Source organism: Adiantum capillus-veneris, chromosome 12, assembly GCF_014529385.1.
Source record: "Adiantum capillus-veneris isolate H3 chromosome 12, ASM1452938v2, whole genome shotgun sequence".
In the NCBI taxonomy this organism is placed as follows: Eukaryota; Viridiplantae; Streptophyta; class Polypodiopsida; order Polypodiales; family Pteridaceae; genus Adiantum; species Adiantum capillus-veneris.
Genome location: NC_140942.1, coordinates 58420594 through 58440057, shown reverse-complemented (window position 1 = coordinate 58440057; position 19464 = coordinate 58420594). Strand labels below are relative to the sequence as shown.

Genomic DNA, 19464 nt, shown 5'->3' with positions numbered 1-19464 from the left:
ACAAGTCCAGACTTATTGTGATCAATCTCACAATGAGGCTAGCATTTCAAGTTATAAACCCACTTTTTCCCAATGTCATTTTTTCCAAGAGGCAAATCACATAAAGTCCATGTGTCATTTTCTAAGTGCATCATATTCTGATTGCATGGAAGCCATCCAATTTTTTGAATTTTGTGCTTCATCAAAAGACGTTCCTCAACATCACATAAGCTAAACTCAGTCAAATCATAACAATCTAATGCATAAGATGCATGGCTAGAACTTGAACAATTATGGCTAGACAAAGGTGCATCCAATTTACTAGCACACAAAGTATGCACTAGCCAATTTGGCATACCTCTAGCCTCCTCATTCTCAACCCTTTCCTCATCAAGTACATCATGTACATCTGCATCAGTAGTAGGCTGATCTGTAACATTTTCACAAACCCCCATAGGCTATACATTTGCCTCATTGAAATTGCATTAGAACTTCCACCACTGAAAAGAGGCAACAAAGTTTCATAAATGTCCCGTGAGCTTACATTATTGTCTCTTGGTCATGACTGCAAGGGCTGAGTTGAATCTTCCACAAATAGAACATCTCATGAGACCAATATACACTTTGTTTACAGATGATACAACCTGTAACCTTTTCTTTTAGCACTATTACAAAAAAAAAAGCATTTGCCAACCTTATCATCTAATATTTTGTGGAACCAAAGCATAAGCCAAACAACCAAAACTTCATCTGTGCTCAATAAAAGACTTTCTATCATGTGATGATTCATAAGGAGTCATAGACTGTAAAGCTTTTGTAGGACACATGTTAAGTACATAAGTGGATTACATAATAGCCTCAAGCCAAAACAAATGTGGTAAAGATTCCCTTTTGACCATACAAGGTGCCATTTCTATAAGATACCTGTTTTTCCTCTTAGCAAAACCATTTTGCTGAGGTTTATACACGGGACTGTACATTCCTATTTTATCTCATGACAAGCCAGAAATGCATTCAATTCAAGAGGCATATACTCCCCCCCTCTATGGGAATGGAAGGTGCCCGTAGTACATTGTGAGACATTTTTGGCCATAGCTAAAAATTTCTTAAAGGACAAAAACACTTTGGACTTCACCTTAAGTGGATACACTTGTGCATCCATGGAGTAATCATCAATGAAAGTCACAAAGTAAAGGCAATAGCCCAAGGAAGGAGTTTGCATGGACCCACAAACATCACTATGCACAGGATGCAACTTGCATGAAGCCCTAACTAAACCATCCTTTAGAAAATTTGAATGTTGTAATTTACCCAAAATACAACCTTCACAACCATGTTTGGCAAGTGCTTCAAGAGGCAAACGTAGAAAACTGGTAAAATTCAGATTCCCAAAGTGTGCATGCCACAATTTTGCATCCAAAATAGCCTTAGAATCTACCACTGCATTTGTAAAATTTTACCCATACTTTTCATACAAAGTGCGCTTATACATCCCACGACTAAGATGCTTCATGCAACAATCTCATCACCATAACTGAGATCATGAACTCTACATTTGTCATCCACAAATTTCACAACAATGACAAGTCTAGCAAGTGCAGATATAGACAAAAGTTTTTTCTTGATCCGAGGTACATATAATGCATCAACTAGCATTCGCAGAAAATAAGCACAATCTTTCCAACTCCCTTGACTGGATAAGAGCCATTGTTGAAACAAGTGACACAATTCCCATGAGGGACATCCTTGAGAGAGGTAAATAAGCACAACGAGGGTAATGTGCTTTGTAGCAGCACTGTCAAATTACATGAGCATATACAACAACTGACATACATGCCTCATATGCACTATACATTAAAATCCCATTTTGCATCAACATCAACATCACAATCTCCTTTCACATAAGACTCAACATGAGCTGCATTTGTAGTGGAACCAACCTTTTTCTTCTTAGCCTCTATTTCCGTTAGCTTAGGACATTGCTTGATCAAGTGATCGTTAGCTTTAAAATAATGGAAATACATCTTCTTTTTTCCCTTTTCACCGGAATTCCCCTACAAATTGTTGCCAAGAAAAGCATTAGGAACAAGAGATTTACAACCTATAGAAGAACCAAGAGAAGTGGCTACATTGTTGTTAGCACTTTTTCTTTGAGCACCAATAAAGGCATGTTCCACTGCATGTTTTTTAGCCCTTTGATTTTTGGAAAGTGACTCTTGCAACACCAATGTGCATAATGCATCCAACTTGACAACTTCTAGATTTCTTTGGGTCATAAGTCTCCAAGTAGTAACAAAATTCTGGTACAAATCTGGCAAAGCATCAAGAATAGTTTTCACAAGAAAAATGTCATAAATGACTTTTTCTGCATAATTAAGTTTTTACAGGCACTACAAACAATGCATGAGCATGCGCATCTCTTACATCCCAAAGAGCGTGCTCAGACATAGGCAAAATAGTTCTAACATCAACAATACTATTAGAAAAGTAGCCTGTGGCATTCTCAACATTGCCTCTATCTAGAAAACCAAGATTTACATCAATGCCCTATAGAATGTTCCAAAAGCCTTTGACACAAGGACATGTTGTGTCATGTAAGCCCACATAGGATAATTGTCCCCATCCAATCTTTCCTATAAAACAACAAACATCTTGAACACATCTATGTTGTTGTCAGCTATGGTGAATGCCTGCACTTGATGTAAAAATTACTTGAAAAGAGGAGAAGCAAAGTAGGAGCAACGCGTGCTATATGCTATATAGCACGAGCCGTAGAAGAATGTAAGGGACTTGTTATGCAAAAAACGACACTAACAAAATTTTTGCACAAAATGAAGAATTAGTCTAGAGCCCCATCTATATCACTTACATCACATCATTTGATGAATACATCAGCAAGAAAGAGAATTTTAATCTGAGGTATGAATTCATGTAAGACAATGTTAAAACCATTTATCAAATGTGCAACTGAACCAGTTGGTCCGTGAGGTAAGGTGCACATCCTTACCAAACCCAAAGGTGCCATCATGGTAGTCAGGTTTGTGCTTTTCATAGCTAGTTGGTGGGTACAAATCTCCCATAGAATATATTGTCTTCCTACAAATGCCTATGAAACCCTATCTAAAATTGGCCCTATACCCAACATTTATGTATATTACCTTATTGACGGGTTTCATATCATGGATTAGCAAGCGAGAAGAAAAGCGTGTCGCCCTCAAAGCCAACTTTTCTTTAACCCGCAAAGCCAAATCTCCTAAGCCTCATTAAAAGCCTCAAGAAATCTTAAATCTCTCGAATCCCTCAATCTTAAGACCATCAGCCATCCTAAACCTCTGTTAACCTTCATATGCGAAAGCTCTTAAGCTATCAAGAGTGGAATTAATCCTCATCTCTCGGAGCCATAAGCCAAGCTCTCTAAATCGAGCCTAATCTCAAACCATTAACGAAGCCTAACCTAAGCCGAGCTTATAATCCATCATTAGCCATTTGAATCGAGAAGTAGAAGCCAAATCTGACGGCCATTGGAAGGAAAAAGTCTTGAGCCTTACTGGGAAGAATTAGAAGGCGATACAAAGCAGGTCATTGATAATTTTCTTGTTAGCACGTGGATTAAGCCAAGTTTCATCTTGTAAGGAGCATTAAGCCTCCATTAATGATTGATTAATGATGACTATTGTGGAATAACTGGAATTAAGAGTACCGTTTGTTTTGAGCCTTGTATTGTTAATTGTGCCTGCTGCATCTCGTTACCTCTCAGAGCCAGGGGCCCGGTGCCTTCCCGGCTCACCTTTCACACAATCCTCCCCCCACATTCTTGGTGAACCCAATGCGAAACGAGGTGGGGTGGGAGGTCAGGATGGAGATTCCAACAGAATTGAAGCAGTTTATTGAAGATTACAACCTGCATAGATTTGATAGAAATCTAGGAGCGGAAGATTTGACAAAAATGTTGGGCTTAGTTAAGGGTGCTTTCAAGAAGTAAAAGCTATGAAGATGAAAAAGCATATTGATGACGCAGTGGAGATGGCACTTGATGCCGTACACGAAGAGTATGGGATTTTTCAAGGGCATGATCCAGATGGACTCCTTGCATGCTATCAAGCGGAGATGAAGAGACGAGGAATTCCAGAAGATCGGATGATTTTGACCTTCGAAGAAGTTGTACCCTCCAAGTTTAAAGATAAGGTATGAGAGCTGGCTGAAACATACCCCACACAGTGGGACTATTTTGTAGATGGTTTTGTTCATGAAAGCTAAAAAATTATCGAGTTAACAATGAAGGAGATTAATGAACGAAGCTAGATTTTTTTCTATAAAGAAGAAGGGGATCATATGAAGTTCCTTTTTTTATCATATTTATGCAAGAAGTCAAGCCAAAGCAAATACATCTTTGGAAGTAGTAGATTCAGCGACAAAAGGACCATATTTTGAGCAACCGAGCAAAGGTACATAATAAATTTACAACTGAAACATAAATGTATTTTTTTTTTTGAAGATTTCTTGCATGCAAGCTACTTCGAATAATGGTTCTAGTGAAGATCTAGACTATACAGCAAAATTTTTCAAGCTACTGATCTTGGGATGGGATGCTCTCAACAAGTTTATCAAGAATATGAGCCACTACAGGCTTCTAATAGTTCTATCGGCACTATAGCTGAACAAGGCAGCAGATTTATTGCATAAACAAATCTATTATATATAAGATAGCTGATGAAGTGATCGAGATTGTGAACCTAACACAGGATGTACCTGATAATGCTAATGAACCTATGGTTGCTTCTGGCAATATGTTTGTCGATTCTATTATCATAGAAGCAGATTCCATAATTGATGGGTTTTTGGCCCAATATGAAGGAGAAGGTTATAGCAGTTTGGAAGAGCTTTGTGATGCATGTACCCCTTTAGAAGGGGTGCCTGATGAACCTTTTCAAAGTAATAATGTCTTGCTAAGTAGCATGGATGTAGAGTAAGATATTGAAGATTGCCTACATCATGTTGATTGTGAACAGGATATTGACATAGATTGTACATCTATGCTTATATCCGGGCTGTAAGAAGAGCCAGCTCCTATAGCTTTGAAGAATGTTGAGACTTCCAAGGGCAATTTTCCCATGGATGTTATGGATGAAGATTTTAAAGAAAAATCATTCATTATCAACCTCAAGAGTAAGGTAAAAATCTCTCTGATGATACAGGTCTAGAAAGTCCTAACGTTTTTCATAATGGCTATGAAGCTAGAGGGGGTGATGATGCTAAATCATCCCTGATACTACATAAAGTGCACATGATTTTTCATTTTCTTGGATGATGTGCCAACTGTGATTTGATTTGAATACTATTCTTAGTAATTCTTATGTCAATGATGTTCTGGCTACCAGTAAAAGGGAGTCAGAATTCTTTAATTCTTGCTGGTAACGACCTTAAGTTACCAAAAGTTTAAGACGTGGATTTTTCATTATGATTCAGGTGAAGCTCTAGTATATTGCGGAGGCCATCAATGCTATGTGATCTTAATGGTATTTGATCCAGGTGATTCGACAGATCTTCAAAAGGAGGTTCAATATGGATGGGTATTTTTGGGTCTACATAGTGGTTTCTTTCTGCTAGATCTAGGGATAGCATATTTGGAGCACAAGTGCTTGAAGTTGTTTGTTTCATAATATGTATGCTCATGTGGATATTATGATGCTCCACTATTGGGGCAATTTCTTATTATCCCATTTGATCCTAGGAGCTATTGAAGAGCAACTGGTAGATTCAAAGACTTTGTTCAGGTTACTTGGCAGTAGATTTATTTTTGGATGTATGCTAAGACATAAGTGTTTATGGTTATATGATCAATACGCTTACATGGCTAGCTTCCGGTTGACATCTTGGACAATTGTTATAGTATCTTCACATCTTTTGAGATGGTTTTGCTACCAGAACTTGACAACCATTCCGTGTGTAGACAGAGTAAGGCATACTTGAGCTTGATAGGGTTCCTTAAATAGATCTGATGGTCAAGCTGTGTGCATAAGTAATTGGAGCACTTGAGTTTGGTGGGGTTCATTAAACAAATTTTCATAATTCAATGCTTTGGAGATACGATCACTACAGTTCAAAGATTTGTGATGGGATAGATACAAGATGATTGAGCTAGACTATTGATGTTATGATTTACACTTTCTTTTTTTTTTTACATAGCTTTATCAACTACGTGAGCTTGATGACAAGTAGCTTAAGGTATTTATAGAAGTTACAGCTTGAAGACCGGTTAGCAGAGATCGGAGGCTGTGCAGGTTTAAAGGGGGTCGATGCCGTGCCACTCCGCTCACATGACAAGAAAATGAGAAAAGGAATGATGATTAAGAGTATTTGAATCCTGCATGGTGAATCAGCAGGTAGAAGGGCTTGCTAAGAAGCCAAATTTTAAGCTGAGAGTGTGCCAGATGCGGCTCTAAGGGTCAGAAGATGTCTTTGTAATGCTAAACAGTGAGTATTCTTGAAGTGTTCATAGCTGAGATTTTATTAATCCAAGTTGAAGTACTCAAAAAGCTCTACATGTGTGTCTTTACGGCTCGTCAATCGGAGCTACGGATAAGAAGTTATTGTTGGAGCTATATATGGCTCACTCTACTAAACTTGGTCTCACCTATATATTTGTATCTTGTCCTCAATATGAATCAGTCTTTGGGAGCATATATGGTGTGTCTCTTGTCTCGTCTCTCTCTCTTTCTCTCTACATCTCAACATGGTATCAGAGCGGTAACGATCACGCGCCGATTCAATTCATGGTGACAACAGTATGTGTATGCGATTCGCATGTAAGATTTAAAATTGTTACAAATTTTATTTTTGAACGTTGATTCTTGTTAACTGTGGTTGTTTTGTGTTAAGAAGAATATGATTAGTGTTTTATGTGGCGTTTATTTATAATCAATCTAATCGTTGATTACGTTTTCTTGTTAATGACACCCTGAACTTCATCTCAATTTTTCTTGCTGTTCTGCTCAAAATTTGGAGAAATGGGAAAAGCGCAATGGAGCGTAGCGCAATGGAACTTTTCATCCAGAACTTGTTCGTCTCCTCGAGCTCTTCGATTTGAGTTCTAGGTTTGCGCCAATCGGAGTTCGCAGCAGAAAGTTATGCTGTTTTTACTGCAATAGAGCTTGACGCAGCTTTCTTCGTCCTACTTCTTTGTGAAGCGTCCGCGATCGTTTTTTCTTATTTTGGCGTTAACTTTTTTGAGAAGATTTATCTTTTTGCTATTCGTATTGTGGCCGTCAATCTTGCGTCTCACGCCACTCTATTTTGAGGACTCGTTTATTATGAACGTCTCCTTTACCCTGTCTTTTTTGGGTGACGTCTCTCACATCTTTGGACGTTCCTTGAGCATCCTTCTTACGTTTATCGTTGATAGAATGCAGTACTCATATCTCTCTCATTCTCAATTGCGGCCTTCACCATATATGGTGTGCAGATTCTGCGATCTTATCTTATACGTCTTCTCGCAACAAGATATGGCTATGAATATTCTCGTCAGCGGCTTTCCTTCTGGCCAGCGTTCTGTTCCTCCTTTCCAAGGTCAAGGATTTCCAGGGTGGAAAGCAAAGATGTTGTTAATTCTTGAAGGCGATGAACTCTCCGATGTTGTTCTTGGAAATCGTGTTTGTCCGCCTCAGCCTGTTGATACGGATAATAATAACGTGCTTATCACTCAAGGACCTATATTTGAAGATTGAAATGTTGCCTATACGGATTGGCAATGACGTGATAAAGCAGCTCGTCGGTATATTCTTTCTGCTCTTACTGATTCCCTTTTGCTTGATATGTATGAACTGCCTACTTCCCATGACGTATGGAAGTACCTTATTGCAAACTTTCAAAAGAAATCTGTTACAGAAATACTTTATTTGAGAGGGTTGCTTAACAAGTTACAATATGAAGTTTGTACTGCCATGACGGGACATATTGAGTCTTTCAAATCTATTATTAATCAACTTGCTGCTGCCGGTGATCATGTTCCACAAAAGCAACTAATTACACTTCTCCTTGATATGGTGAAGGACTCTTCTTATGATAACATTGTTACTATTCTCTCTAATAAAGATGGTCTTGATTTCGACCAAGCTTGCATGTCTTTAATTGAATACTCTCAACGTCAAGAACGTCCGAATGCTGGTCACGATACACCTATGATTTCACAAGAGGAGACTGAGTCACAACAGATGGAAAGTGCTTTTTATGCTCGAAGGCGTCCATTTCAACGAGGAAACCGCAGAGGTGGCCGTCGGGGTAATATTTTCTCTCGTCTCAAATTTCCTAATAAGCAATGTTCTTACTGCAACAGAAATGGCCATACTGAAGATGATTGTTGGGCACGTCAATATGATGAAGAACACAATATTACCACAAAACAACCACGTTTATCTAGAGACTCTTCTTCTTCTTCTTGTGAATATTGTGGACGATCTGATCATCCCACTCATATGTGCTATAAGCGTCGATTCGACACAGATCGGAATAGAGCATATGCTACTGAACATCGAAACAACATTGTACCAGAAACAATCTACGTCCTATGTTCAGTTGCTCCAGACAGAATACTTCATGTACGTGATGGATCACTTTTTATTGTCCATTCTGGTGCTATAGGAAATATGACATATCAGTCTAAGTGGCTCCATAACTATCATCCACTGCCAGTTCAACGTGTTGTTTATCTTGCTGATGATACTACTTGTCAAGTAAAGGGTATTGGAGACTTATATCTTGGTACCTTATCTTCTTCCACTCGAATTTTGCGAGGAGTATTACATGTACCAGATCTTCAACGTAATCTTCTTTCAGTTGCTAGACTTGTTGATCTTGGTCTGTTTGTTGGATTTGATTATACCAAATGCCGAATTGAGAAGGGCATGTCATAGCATACGAGAGATGAAGGCTCAATACAGATGAATGGATCTTAGGCATTTATGAGAAAGATATTTTAGCTGCTCTACATGCCCTAGACACATGGAAGCACTACCTGCTGGGGACTCCATTTATTTTACAAACAGACCACCAAAGTCTCAAGTACTTCATGACACAAACCAAGCTCTTTGACAAACAAATGAGGGGGGAAATTTTTATTTCGCAATTTTATTTACATATTGCCCACATTGATGGTAAGCACAATAAACTGGTTGATGCACTTTCACGATAACCGAAAGTTAATGCGGTGTCTATAGCTACTCACAATGATATATCTTCTATGATAGATGAGTATGCTATTGATCCAAAATTTAAAGACATAATGTCAGCCCTTGAGTTGGGGAAGAAAGAGGAACCAATCACCTTGCAGGATGGTTATCTTCTCCATGGAAATAGGATATGTATTAGCCACTCCCTTTGTGAGAAAGTCATGTATGTATCTCCCTATGCGGGGCATAGAGGCATTCAGCCTACTCACTGAGGAGTAGAGCGTACTTCTATTGGCCTACCATGAAAGTGGACATACAAGAGTATGTTTCAAAATGTGTAGTATTCCAAGAGACTAAGTATGATAGAGGGAAGCAACTTGGATTACTCCAGCCATTGCCAATTTAGCCATGGGAGAGTATATCCATGGATTTTATCTTTGGGTTACCCAAGTCTATCCATGGGAATATGGGAATATGGACAATAGTCAACAGGTTTAGCAAGCAAGCATACTTTATGTCACTAAAAAAGACTATTAAGGCAGACCAAATGGCAACTCTCTTCATATCTTAGATTTGCAAACACCATGGATTGCCAACATCCATCATGTCAAATATAGATCCTAGAATGACCAGTAATTTTTGGAAAGGTCTCTTTGAAAATCTAGGTACAAGATTGAATTTCTCTTCCGCCTATCACCCACAAATGGATGGTCAAAGTGAGATAGCCAATCTTAGGATACTCAATCTACTAAAGACATATGCTACAAAATTAGACCAACGCTCACAATGGAAAAAGTACTTACCTCTAGACCAACGCTCACAATGGAAAAAGTACTTACCTCTTGTAGAGTATGCTTACAATAATATTGTCCATACTTCTATGGGAAAATCACCTTTTGAAATCATTGAGGGAAGACCTAAAAGTCCCTTACTACTTAAAGTACATGGGAAGATTTTCACTGTCGATGAGTATAGTCATGACCTACAAGAATCTTTTCAAAAGATTAAGGAGGCTATATCCATCTCTCATCAAAGGAAAAAGGTTGCTACTAACAAGCACAGAAGGGACTTAACACTCAATGAAAATTATTGGGTCTTACTTAAGTTTCTCAATGCTTGATTGAGGAAAACTAAAGGGCAAAAATCCTATGGGCCATCAAAAGTATTGTGCTAAACTAGCAAAAAAATATTATTGTCCTTTTCAAATCTTGAAGCCAATTAATGAGATGGCCTATTAACTCAAGTTGCCCAACCATTGGCTCGTACACAATGCTTTTCATGTGAGCCTCCTGAATCCCTATAAAGGAGAGAGACCAAGTGAACCAATTATTGAATACCCTCCCAACATCGACAACCAAGAAGAGGTGCTACAACCCAAAGCTATCCTTCGGCATGAAGAGAAGGTACTACAACATGGTAAGGTTCTCTGACGGTATCCTATTAAGCTCAAAAATTATCCTTTTCAAGATGCTAGATGCATGCAAGCAATACAACTTAGGGATAGTATAAACCTTGTCAATGCTTACAATGCTACATTAGAGTAAGAAAATGTACAAATTTCTTTTAAATTACCAATGTTTTTGTCTTATAAGACTAGTTCTCTTTTTATTGTGCACAAATTTAAGTAGCATGCATACTTAGAATCATGTTTGTGATGACAACGTCTCTCAAACACCAAGTAAAACTTGTCACTCTACTTGGGAGAATGAAATGGACTAAAGAGCAGACATGCTTGCGGCAGCAACCTTTCTCAAGCACCAACTGGACTAGTCATCCATCTTGGAATGATGCCGTAGGGTAAAAAGGGATCCTCTACTCACTAAGGAAGATTGACTAATGACTAAGGCTTTATCTCTTCTACCTCATAGTCGAGAACGATTATCGTTTCAAGAGAGAGGTAATATCCTAAAATCTAGTATCTAACCAACCCAAATGATTTTCTCATATTAAACTGATCATTTAATATGGGAAAATAAATCGGAACAAGGGTTATAATATAGAAATGTGCTTACAAATATATACCATCATAGGGTCAATGGTAAAGGGGCCCAAATGAGAGATGGTTTGTCAAAGAGCAAGGCTAGCCAAGGGACCTTAAAGCCCTTAGGGTTAGCTTCATTGAAGACGTCCAAAGGTTAGTGTTAAAAGTCCTTTGACCTTAGGAAATCTAGGGCCGAGCTTGAGGTGGGAACACTACCTAAACTTGAGGTGCTTGTCGTGCTTGATGGTTAAGGTGCTTGTCATGCTTGCTGACTAAGATGCTTGAGGTACTTGTCGTGCTTACCGATTAGCGAGTGTGAAGTGCTTGTGGGAACATCAACCAAGCTTGAGGTGCTTTGTCGTGCTTGTGTCTCATAAGTCAAAGGCATCCCTACAAAGGAGGGTACGAGGGGTCCAATGATAATTTAATTGATTGTTTTTTGCATTTATCAAGTCTCTCTCAAAGGGAAAGGGGGACACTTATCCCAAGACTACCCTTGTTTCTTGATATGCATTCTACATCTGATCGGCGAGGCTTGTTTGGGTCCAATGAGCTTTCAAGTTGAGCTAGAAGAGGGGTTCAACCAAAGAAAAAAGGGGGGTTGCTTGGGGGTATACTCTTCCTCACACACTCACACACACTCTCATTGTGTGAAGTTTGCAAAGTGCAAGAGCTCCATCTCCTTCTCCAAGCTAGTAGAGAAGTTGAGAGCCTACACCAACAGTCTTGGCTATGGAATGCAAATCCAACCAAGAGCCATGATTCAATGCTTAAGCTTGCCAAATTCTCCATCTTCATTACTATGATAATATGTATGCTAGCAAGAAGAATGATGATAAGTGAGGAACTATTTTTTTTGCTTCTATGATTTTTTCTTCTTGCTCTTCCGTACCCTCATTCCCCACTAGCTCTCTCCACCTTCGAAGGTGTTTGAGGCCTTAGGACTAAGGCTTGGGATAGTTAATGATTTTTACAAAGTCTATGTTATGCTTTTGATGCATGACGCTTTCCATATTCATTGCATAACCTAGGGCCCAAGGAACACAAAGATTGTATTCTACCAAGTCTCTCTTGATGTGAGAATCTATAACATAAATTCCGGTTGGAGGGGGGACCGGATCCATGTAAATCCGGTCCTCAATTGTTGTCAACTTCTCTAACTCTCTCTGTTACTTTTTCATGCCATGTTAATTAAGTATTATGATTATGCTGCTACCATCAATTAAGTCACTCTCTATGCTCTCAAAGTAGTCTCACAAAAATGCTCTCTTTAATTCTCCTAATTCCTCTATTCTCAATGTTCATAGGCCATTTCCATTACATAGAATATATCTTCTTTCTACAATCACCTAGCAAAACATATCTAAAATTGTCCCTATACCCAAAAAATTTGATTGCTACCTTATAGAGGGGTTGCACATCATGGGTAAAGTGTAAAGAACCATTTTTCTTTGGATCTATCAACCAACTATTTGAATATGTACCCTAAGTACAAATCTCCCATAGAATATATATCTCCCTTTCTGCAAATGCCTAGTCAAACTCATCTACAATTGGCCTTGTATCCAAATTCCTCATTTCTACCTTATTGATGGGTTGCATGTCATGGATAAAACGTAAAGAACCATTTATCATTGGAACTGTGAAGAACCACCTATTTGAATACAGAGCACAGGAAGGGTCTTTAATACCCTTCTTGATCTTTTTAATAAGAAACTCAATGAGTTTAAAAAAATGATCCTTTGAATCTGGAATAGGTAGCAAGTTCCAAGGTACATGAGAGATAGTAGAGACTGGAGAGTGAATATTACTATAGAAACAACGATGGAAGAATCTGTACACCCTATCTGATGTGTCTCAAATGAAAAAAAAAAAATGTTTGGCATGAATTTCTAAAAAATATATTATTTTAACTTTTGTCAAACTCTCATCACAACAAACCCTTAGCTCATTCAAAGAATCATATGTAAACTTATGCCCACTCTTACTCCTACCTCAAAGACTAGGCTACAAAGCAGCTTCCCCCATCCTATACTTGTAGTTTTGTGCTACAAATATTGCCATTAGTTTCACTTTCTTTACTACAAAATTATACTTGGTTTCCACTCGTACATCAAAACCTTGAGCATTTTTTAAATCTTCAATTACTTTGTACATTTCTATGGAGCATATATTCACAACCTAATTCCTAACACACAAATCAGAATCCACTAAAGACTTCAAGTCTTCCATAGTATCAAACACACCTATAATCTCCAGGGGTTACTATATGTAAGATCTATATATCGTGTGCATTCAAGGATAGTTCATAAAACCCCTTAGCTATGAGTTTTTCACCAAAAAGGAGACCCTTTTTCTAGTCAATCTATAAATTTCTTTTCAATACCAATTTTTCAACACTCTTCTATACGTGAAAATTTGAGAAACTATAGGAAACAGTATTCCCTACTATTGAACCCATGTCATAGAAATTTTGCTATTGTAGTGAACCCCCCCCCCCCCCTTTCCCCCCCAAAAAACCTATTTCCTACATGAACTATCCATTCATGATTTATATCTATTGGTCATTTTAGTTTTTGGTATGAAATATTTGATATGGGGTTAGCCTATGATCCATAGTCTATTAATGCAATGCATGGATCTTCTAAGTCTCCGACTTTCACTAGAGTCTCGGTAGCTGCTCTTGTCTAATGACTCTTAGAATAATAACTCTTATGAGTGGTATCTTATTCATCTTCATCACCCAAGAAATGACCTTGGTTTACTCCTCTTGTAGACTTGTAACATCTATTAACATTTTCATTGCTTTGTTTAACATAAACATGTACACATTATGCATTTCTAAATTCTTCTTCATCCTGGACACAAATAGACTCAGGAAGAGATTCTTGCTTTCTCTTAATAATGTCGATTATCTCTTTATGGAACTCTTGATTTTCTATGCCAAGAACCTCACCCAAAGTGAATGCTACCTTATTATTCAAAATCCTCTCTTCTAATTTTTTTTTTGAAATTTGTTATTGCCTCTATATTGGAGGTAGTAAGCTGATACATCTTGTCCAAATTAACTTCGACTCTTTTTTGGTTAATAGGATCCACCTTCAACCCATAGGCGGTTGCCTCAACCATTGAGATGACATGTGTAGTAGCCATGTCCTCGAATAGCTTATTCCTTCCTCCTCTGACAAATTACTTCCCAAAGGCTTACCTACTTCACTTAAGTTAATCTGGACTCTTTAAAGAAAAAAAGATCGTTAATCAAAGCAGTCATTGAACCTTTCAGAACCCCTCCTTTCATTGTTGATACCATCACATCGTATGCACCTGTGTACAAATCCTTCTCTAGTTTTAGGTGTTTGCCTTGTAGATTGGTTTGATGGTTCTCTTCTAACCTTGCAATCTTTAACTGTAGTTCTTGCCATCTAAGATAGATTTTTCCCTCTTTGGAACCACAATAATAACCTTTATAAAACTCTCACGAACGCTTGGGGCTTGAGTAAGTTTGACTATGATCTTGTCTCTTTGTCATTTTTGCTTAGCTAGCCCCCATGCTCATTTCCAATCCCCCTTACATGTTCATTGATCTGAAGAATCACAACTAGCTAAAAACTTTATACCATCTATTCCATAGTCTATTAATGCAATTGATGGCTCTTCTAAGTCTCCCACTTTCACTAGAGTCTTGGTAGTTGCTCGTGTCTAATGACTCTTAGAGTAATAAGTCCTATGAGTGGTATCTTATTCATATTCATCACCCAAGAAATGACCTTACTTTACTCCTCTTGTAGACTTGTAACATCCAATAACATTTTCATCCTTTGTTTACCATAAACATGAGACACATTATGCATTTCAAAATTCTTCTTCATCCAGGACACAAACAGACTCAGGAAGAGATTGTTGCTTTCTCTAATGTCAATTATTTCTTTATAGAACCTCACCCAAACTAAATTCAACCTTATTATTCAAAATCCTCTTCCAGAAAAAAATTGAGACGTGTTTTTGCCTCTATATTAGAGGTAGTAAGCTGAAACATCTTATCCAAATCAACATCGACTCTTTTTTGGTCAATAGGCTCCACGTTCAACCCATGGGCGGTTGCCTCAACCATTAAGATGACATGTCTAGTAGCCATGTCCTCAAATAGCTTATTACTCCCTCCTCTGCCAAATTCCTTCCCAAAGGCTTACCTATTTCACTTGAGTGAATCTTGATCTTTGAAAAAAAAAAGATCCTTCATCAAAGCATTCATCGAACCTTTCACAATATCTCCTTTCATTGTTGATACCATCACATCGTATGCACCTGTCTACAAATCGTTCTCTTTTTTTATGTCTTTGCCTTGTAGATTGGCTTGATGATTCTCTTCTAGCCTTTTAATCTTTAAGGCGAGCTCTTGCATTGCCTTGAAAAAAGCATCTAAGATAGATTTCTTCCTCTTTGGAACCACAGTAATAACATCTACAAAACTCTCACAAACTCTTGGGGCTTGAGTAGGTTTGACTATGATCTTGTCTCTTTGTCATTTTTGCTTAGCTGGCCCCCATGCTCATTTCCAATTCCCCTTACATGCTCATTTATATGAAGAATCACAAGTAGATAAGAACTTTATACCATCTCCGCTTCAGGTAGTCAATGTAGCTCCATATGCTTTACATAACCACAAAGACACTTTGTTACATATCTACCATCAGATTGGTCAAGTTTATGCACCACTGATTGAAGGAATTTTCTTGAAGAAAGTTCTTTATTTCAATAGCTGGTTTATGCTACATAAACACAACAAAGTCTTGAAATATTTGCATTACAATAGAATCAAAATTGCATCCCTTGTTGCTCTTGTTTCTCTATAACTTAAAATCTTTCTATTGAGACCTTCAATTAAGCTTCCGTTCCATCACCCTAGCCCATTTCACGTTGGGTTCACCAAAAATGTATTAGAAAGTTTGAGGTGGTTTTTGAAAAGGACCAGGGTTTTGACTGTGAGAGTTTATTGCAAAAACTAGTAAATCATAGAGGATTCAAAGCAAAAGACACACTAAAATTGAGAAAAATGCTATTCATCCATCTAAAAAAGTACCAAAATCAACTCAAAACTCTTGTATGTATGATGATATGGTGTAGACTCGCGCCCAATTGCACATATGAATTGTTCATTTGTCCTATTATAAACCTTAATCTTTCGCTTCAATTACTAAACAAGACCATTTTATACAATCTTAGGCGCTTCGTTAGACAGTCCCAAATGCTTACTTGAAGAGAGAAAACCCTATTTGATGGCCTCACAAGCTCGAACATGAGCTAGATACAGCACGCACGGGACTACTCTATAAAGTATCCCCTTAGCTTGAGCAACCATGACCACCATTGTAAATGTGTCATTGTGATATATGCTTCTTTGGCTATTTTTGGATTTTCTTTATCAATATGTTGCCATTTTTAGCCCAAGCAAGCTAGGAAAGATCCCCAAATTTTTGAGAAGCTTCCCTTGGCCTCCAATTACACATTGAAACCCACGTGTCAAGCATGTTGGATACATTCTTTATAGATATACATGAAACTTGCTAATTTAAGAGGAGATCAACCGCATTAGACTTTCCAAGCAAGATGACCGTGCCACTTCAAAACACTTGACAGTTGTACATTCCTAAATCAAGTTAAGCATTTATTCATTTGAGAAAATGTGCAAGAGTGATACATCTAGGGCCTCGTCTCCCTACTAAGGTATGTACACAATTGGAACCATTGCAACCTCTCACACATATGACATTATGTACATTGTTGCATTTGGTCCCCAGTAGATATTTTATTTTCACATTATACACATGTCAACAACATCAAGTTTTGTGATGGCTGTGATATTGTACTATGCGTTTACTTGGACAACACAGTTAGACTATGGGGCACAGGGAAATGATGTGGAAAATGTAGCAACATTTTACACTTGCATATCAACATAATACCGCATCAACAAATTTCGGGGCAAAGCCATTTAAAAAGTCGAGAGATGGCACAGTAGCCAACCATGCGAGATGACGAGAGATGGCACAGTAGCATGGCGTACGTGCGTTTTCGGTATTTCGTAGCATGGCGTCAAGTAGCACAGCACCACGTAGAGAGATGAGAGAAAGAGAGATGAGAGAAAGAGTCTCCACGCCTTCTCTATAAGAAGAGATGTGGCCACTCATCACGTTCCGCATTGCAACCTTTGGCATCTGGGGTGCACTTTGCAGCTTGGCATGCAAAACTCAAAAGCGTCAATACTTTTCTCCGGTTAATTGTACGAGAGAGAGAGAGAGAGAGAGAGAGAGAGAGAGAGAGAGAGAGAGAGAGAGAGAGAGAGAGAGAGACGCATTGCCCAGGGCTAGAGCTACTTTGAATCATGTTTACAATATGTTTTTCTATGCTTTGCCAGCTACTTCAAAAACATAATAGGACGACTTCTTCTCTTATGAGGTTTTGGAGAAGGCACTAGTGCCCTTCTACCCTAGTGGCAAGAAGGCTCTTGAGGTCCTATGGACCTCAAGAGGGTGTGCTTCTTGTCGAAGCAGAGATCGATGCCATTATCAATGACTTTGGTGATTTTGCACACACTCTTGCCCTTAAACAACGTGTGCCTCATGTGACCTACACGGAAGAGTGACCACATCCTATGTAATTATTATGCACCATATTGGTTTATTTCGTAACAGTAGTCGACACAAATAATCTATAGTGGTAACATTCTTTCAATGATGAGGGGCCTCGCTTGGTGTGGGGATGGAGCACCATGTTGCTGATGGGATCTCCAGTACCCACTTCGTCAACACATGGGCAGACATAGCAAAGGGGGGAAGGCATTTGACGTCATCCTTTTATTAACCGTACCCTTTTGCGGACGCGTGACCCATCTACACCAACATTTTCGCACATCGAGTATCAACCTCCCCCTTCACTATTGCCCTCTAGCAAATATGATCGCGGCATTGCAATACAACCAAATGTAGTGGCAAAATGCAAGAACAAGCTCTCTTCACATCATAATGACAGTGGGCCTACAAATACGAACGACAATGTGGCTTGCAATTTTTTCTTTCTCACTCGAGCACAAGTAAAAATTATGGTTGGTTGCTCAATTGCATAACATAAGGTAGTGTTCCAATGTCCCGTTTTATAGTGTAATTTTCCCAAAAATCTAGCATTTTGGCATAAATACTGGCTGCCTCATTGCCTTGATCTTAAAAATTGAGATTATGAAAATGCTTTGTTTTGAGCACTGCCAGTCACACCCATGCAGAACTTCAACTTTGATGGCTAGCTCTTAGAATAAGTCACAAGCATTTTCTTTTGTAGCCTGTTAGTCCAATAACAAGTGACGATTTCCGTTATAGTTGTTCATAGTTTACTGTAATATTATGTTCATATTTTGTGTAATTTGCACATATTCACTGTGTGGTGCTAATTTAAGGTGTTTTCTGGGGAAAATTGTTGATATTGAGCATTTTAATGTTGGCAAGTTGTGGAGCTGCAAGCGACGACAATGGATGGAACAAGAGGGGTGACATACAGCACATACGAGGCAGTGGCAACACATGTGTGGAGGTGTGTGTCAAGGGCACGAGGGTTGAGTGCGAAACAAGAGACAAAATTGTACATAGCAATAAAAGGGAGAAGCCGATTGCAACCAGCCTTCCCAAGAGGCTACTTTGGCAATGCCATCTTCACTGCCACACCCATGGCACAAGTCGGTGAGCTAGACAAAGGCCCACTAAGTGTGGGTGCCCAAAGGATTAGGGAGGCCATCGCACGTATGGACGATGAATATTTACTATCAACACTTGATTATTTGGAGCTACAACCTGGCCTAGAGTTTCTTGTTCAAGGTGCCCACACCTTTCGTACTCCTAATGTCTGTATCACCTCTTGGACCCACCTTTCCATCCACGATTGTAACTTTTGGTTGAGGCTGCCCCATCTTCATGGGCCCTGTTGGCATCTCATTTGAAGGCCTCCCTATCATGCTTCCTAGCCCCTCTAGTGGTGGTGGCCTCTCCATTTCCCTTGCCCTTGCCTCCCACCACATGCCCACCTTTGAGCAACCCTTCTACCAGTTTTGATTGTCTCCATTGCCCCTACTACTCTTTTTAGTATGAAATGGACATGCTAGCTTTTGTATAAGTATTTTAAGCTTGCAAGGTCCTTCTCTTTATTCTCTAAGATTGATTCAATGGGCATGTGAGTTTCTCTTGTTTTAGAACACCCATGTGATTCTTCACCTTGTTTGGCTAGCCAACGCTTTACAAATTTGGCCTTACTATGCTTTTTTTTATTGAAATGCATTTTCATTATTCGAAGGTCCAT

General features: G+C 38.7%; 2 pseudogenes; both read left to right on the top strand.

Annotated features, from left to right (window-relative positions):
• Nucleotides 1-17298: 17298 nt before the first annotated feature.
• LOC147445788 (shikimate O-hydroxycinnamoyltransferase-like) lies at nt 17299-18247 on the top strand (annotated as a pseudogene).
• Nucleotides 18248-18643: 396 nt separating this feature from the next.
• LOC147445787 (shikimate O-hydroxycinnamoyltransferase pseudogene) lies at nt 18644-19220 on the top strand (annotated as a pseudogene).
• The last annotated feature ends 244 nt before the right edge of the window (nt 19221-19464 follow it).